General features: G+C 43.2%; 1 non-coding gene across 1 annotated transcript; it reads left to right on the top strand.

Annotated features, from left to right (window-relative positions):
* Positions 1-384: 384 nt before the first annotated feature.
* LOC114810463 lies at positions 385-521 on the top strand. Its single transcript, XR_003758162.1, has one exon. It is a non-coding gene; the product is annotated as a small nucleolar RNA SNORA7 (small nucleolar RNA).
* Positions 522-5268: the final 4747 nt, after the last annotated feature.

Raw genomic sequence — 5268 nt, 5'->3', positions numbered from 1 at the left:
ACCCCATCTGAGAATTTGCTGACTCAGTATATACCTTTGCAAAAGCTGGAATTAAAAAAAATTGCTCCCTATCCATTCCCCTGGGCCAGTTAATTTCATTATGTTGATCAAATCAATAACATCTCACCCCTGCATGGAATCCTAATTGTTCTCTTGTATCCTCTTTAATCTGATGTTACAGATTTGGGGCTACTTTTCTAATCTATTTAGGTCAGAAACCTTGCAACCTTCCAAAGATCCTCTTTGAGATTTAGCCTATTAGTTGAATGATGACACTGTGATATGCTTACTACATGCCAAGCATTGTTCTGAACGCTGGGGTAGAAACAAGTTAATCATAATGGACAAAGTCCACAGGTTGAATAAAACACCTCCAGGCTTATGCACCTCTCAGGTTGTACCTGGAGAGTTACCAGTACTCTACCATTCTCAGCTATGGGAAAAAAAGTCAAGCAGAGGCCTATCCATTCCATTCCTAGCTTGGGCAGTGGCTAGCGAGTGGAAGGCCATCTGCTACAAGTCAAAACTCACCCATGCTGGGCAGCGGCAGCATGGGAGAGAGTCGAGGGCGGAGACTCTAGTTTACCACACGGAAGGGGGCAACAGTAAACCACTTCCAATTTTTTACCAAGAAAAAACTCTATTGATCCACTACCAGAACAATTGCAGATGGAGGGCAGGGCATCCTGGGAGAGATGTGTCCGTGGTGTCTCTCTGAGTCGGAAACGACTCGAGGACTAAGACAAGACGAGGCTTATGCAGCTCGGATGGCCAGTTGTTCCATCACGGATAGGACAGTGGCTTATGCCAGGTTCTAACCTACCACCCGAGAGCCAGAATGCAGGACCTATTAGAATCCTGCCTTAGGCCAGGATGATGAAACCTCAGTAGTGATTGTAGATGCCACCGAATTGTAAACTCCAAGCGCTTAGTACAGTGCTCTGCACATAGTAAGTGCTCAATAAATACTATTGAATGAATGAATGAATCTGCCTTACTCCTTCTCTTCTTTAATGATAGAAAAAGTCCCTGCCACTCTGCCACTGCCAGCCCCTTTGCAGATGAACCAATCAATCAATGAAATTTGAGTGTCTAGAGTGTGCAGAGCATTTCCCAGGGTGGGTGTTTATATGCAACCAGAAACACACTGCTGGCTGCTTTAGAAACTGCCATCCACCACCTGGAAGGGCCAGATTTGTCAGTACTGAATGGCCAAGCATCAGAACCTCCTACTTCACCAAATTGGCAAGAGGCCCCACTGATGCTATCTTGGCCTGGTCTGGCAGAGATTCCACTGCTAAGGTTTAAGCAGTGTCCCTGCCAAGCCTAGCTTCAGCTGGTCATATTCCAGCAGAGGAGAGTTGAAAGTGCTCCCTTTTTTGTGGATGGGCACAGGAAGCAGTGTAATGACATCATGGGCGACTTGACATGACTTGATTAGATTTTCAAAAGAGCCATTTCCAGACTTAGTCCCCCAACTCTCTTACTACTCTCATGACCTGCCCCTTCATCCCATTCTAAGACTTTCAAGTTCTGCGGGGTCCTCATTTCAGTCCTCTCCAATCCCTTGAGCCAGCATTGCAATTTGTCCTCTTCTCTCCACAAGCCTCCACTTCACACCATCATTTCTACTTTCTGTTATCCCACACCCCTCTCTCCATGTTTATCTTTCATCTTCTCCTTTCCGTCAATTTTTTCCTGTCACTGGGCCTCTCTGTCTCTCTATTTTTCAGTTGTTTTTGCCTTTTGCCTCCTTCCCCATTGTCCCACTCCCATCAGACTTAAAGCTACAGAAAAGAAAAAGAAAATCTGGTCGACTTACATTCATCATTCTCTCCTTTACATTGTGAACAGCCTGTCTTCCTGACTCTCCAATCCAATCTGAATTCAATTCATTCCTGGCACCATGTTGTTCTACTTATCTGATCATAAAGACAGGCAATGCAAATTTTTAATGACCACTAGATCACGCTGCTTCTTGGAATGCACCTTTTCAAAAAATAAAATGAAAAAAATTAGTTCCACTTAATTTTTTTAAACTGACGGGCTATAAAATCTGAGGCAAAATCTTCTGCACCACCCTGCTGAGATCTTTCCTGGCTGGCAAAATGCCTATATCTTCCCCACAGTTTACCACACCTATGGGTATTCTAACTGCCCATAACAACTGTTTATCTGCTGTTCTTTTACTCTGTGCTGAACAGAGTGACTAGGCTTGTCTGGATGTACCTTGTTGGAGAGGTTCCATATGTCCTGAAACTGAGAAATATCGGTCCAAACGAGGTTAGAGAGATACTACCTGGTGTGGTGTACTGCTGAAATTTTCTTAAAATGACAAAAACGCTTGCCTTTTTCAGAAGAAGGATTCCAGATTTAAAGTGCTGATAAAATATTTATCACTCCTCCCCGCCTCAACTCTTGTGTTCTGGATCCTTAATTCTAATCCTATTTATTATTATTATTATTATTATATTTTTCAAGCACTTATGATGTGTTCAAAACACTGGGGTAGATATAAGGTAATCAAGTCAGACGCAATCCCTTACCACATGGGGCTGACAGTCTAAATAATGCTCACCTTTTACACAGCTTACACCAGTCCTAGGTTGTTTCCTAAATTGACCAGCCATAAGTATTCTAGTTTCATTATGACTTCATTTATCATTTGAAAGCTATCTAGGACTATGGTTCCTTTCATCTGATATGACTGCCCTTATTTTTCCATATGAGAAATTGAGGCACAAACTGGTGAAATGCCCTTATCTGTTACAAGAAGGTTGAACCTCTTCCCATTCCTCTGCCAGTAAGTCAAGAGACCACCTAAGTCCGAATGAATAAAAAACACATCGGTACAAGGAAACCATCTCCCTTAAAAAAAAAAAAAAAGTAAATCCCTTGTGACAAAAGGAATAGGTTTGGCAAAACTGAGAACACGAAGAAACTTTCACTCCAGATTTAGATTACTTTGGAAATTTCCAAGGGTCTGATAGCTCCTCCCACCACTGCCCTCAGAGTGTGTCCAAAATGTTAGAGCTTTGATCTATGTAAAATTGGAGAAAGTATGTACGAGGCCTGCACACTAATTACAGTGGACTACTCTTATACTGAAGTTTAGCCAAGCTCTTGCAGTTCTATAAAATCTCAGCAGAGGGGGTGAGATGCTGTATCATAAGAAGTTATTTGCATATAAAAGTTACTTTCATTTGAAAACTATCAACAAAGTCACTTCCTTGGAAGAATTATTAGAATAAGTGTTGGCAATACCAGCAGGCATGCCAGAGCATATCATGCCAGTCTTCCTTCCTACCCCCCAGCGTGCAACCATTAATTGGTCACAAACCCTAGTCACTTTTTTAATGGTATTTATTAAGCACTTACTCTGTGCCAGGCACTGTTTTAAGCACTGGGATAGATACAAGCTAATCATATTGGACACAGTCCATGTCCCATAAGGGGCTCACATTCTTAATCCCCATTTTACAGGGGAGGGAATTGAGGCACAGAGAAGTGAAGCGACTTGCCCAAGGTCACACAGCAGATAGGTGTCAGAGCTGGGATTAGAATCTAGATCCTCCTGACTCCCAGACCTGTGCTCTATCCTTCTTCTCCCGTCCAGCTGCTTTTTCTGGGTTTTTCCACTACTGTAGCTTTTACTCTACCGCTTCTACATCCCGAATAGCTGCTCTGAGCCCACCTACCCCTATCACCCTCTGCCAATTTCTGTGATCCCCTCCAATCTGATTCCTGCCCGCTTCTTCCACAGAAACTGCCTAAAGACCTTCTTGCCAAATCTAGTGGCCTCTCCTCCAACCTAATCCTCTTAAACCTCTCAGCTGCCTTTGACACTATGGACCAACATCTTTTCCTAGAAACATCATCCAACCTGGACTTCACTGCCACTGTCCTCTCCTGGTTCTCTTATCTCTCTGACTACTCCTTCTCAGACTCTTTTGCATACTCCTCCTTTACCTCCCACCCTCTGATAGTGGGGCTTCCTCAACACTCAGTTCTGGTTCCCCTTCTATTCTCCATCTCCACCCACTGCCTTGAAAAATTCATTCACTCCCATGGCTTTAATTACCATCTCTGCAGATGATTCCCAAATCTAAATCTCCAGCACTGATTTTTCTCCTCCTCTGCAGTCTCACACTTTCTCCTGTCTTCAGGACATCTCTACCTCAAACTAAACACACTCAAAATAAAACTTCTAATCTTCCTACCCAAACCCTGTCCTCCCTTCTATATTTCCAAGCACTGTAGACAATACCTCAATCCTCCCTATCTCACAAGCCTGTAACCTTGACATTATCCTTGACACATCTCTTTCATGAAGCCCACATATTCAATCTGTCACTAAATCCTAATAGTTCTACCTTGACAACATCGCTAAAATCTGCACTTTCTTCTTCATCTATACAGTTACTGCACTAATCTAAACACTTATCCTATCCTGTTTGACTAGTGTATCTGACTCCTTGCTGACTTCCCTGTCTCCTGTCTTGCACCACTCCAGTCCATACTTCATTCGGCTGCATGGATCATTTTTCCAAAAAAAGCACTGAAGAACCTCCAAACATCACCCATCTACCTTTGCCTCAAATAAATACTCCTTACCATTGGTTTGAAAGCACTCAATCATCTTGCCCTCTTCTACATTACTTGACTGAATTTTCTTGTAGTATTTGTTAAGTGCATACTGTGTTGCAGGCAGTGTAAAAGCACTGGGGTATACACAAGATAATCGGGTTGTACACAGTCTCTGTACATAGCGCTCACAGTCTTAATCCCCATTTTACCGATGAGGTAACTGAAGCACAGAGAAGTTCAGTGATTTACCCATGGTCACCCAGCAGACAAGTGGCAGAGCTGGGATTAGAACACAGGTCCTCTGACCCCCAGGCCCATACTCTTTTAATGTCTGTCTTCCCCTCTAGACTGTGAGCATGTTGTGGGCAGGGAATGTGTCTGTTTATTGTTGTACTGTACTCTCCCAAGTGCTTAGTAAAGTGCTCTGCACACAATAAGCACTCAATAAATACAACTGAATGAATGAATGACTCTCTGGCCCATGCTCTTCCTATTAGGCCATGCTTCTCGTAGGTGCTGCTGTTTGTGAAAGGTTATGATTGGTGTCAGGTATTAGAAAGCAGCGTGGCCTAGGGGAAAAGAGCATGGGCCTGAGAGTCAGAGGCCCTGGATTCTAATCCTGGCTCTGCTAGTTGCTTGTTGTATGCTCTAAGCACTTGGGAAAATACAATGTAACAGACT

The sequence above is a fragment of the Ornithorhynchus anatinus genome, chromosome 3, assembly GCF_004115215.2.
Source record: "Ornithorhynchus anatinus isolate Pmale09 chromosome 3, mOrnAna1.pri.v4, whole genome shotgun sequence".
Classification (NCBI taxonomy): domain Eukaryota; kingdom Metazoa; phylum Chordata; class Mammalia; order Monotremata; family Ornithorhynchidae; genus Ornithorhynchus; species Ornithorhynchus anatinus.
Note: the sequence above shows the minus strand (reverse complement) of the source record. Positions and strands in the feature narration are given on the sequence as shown.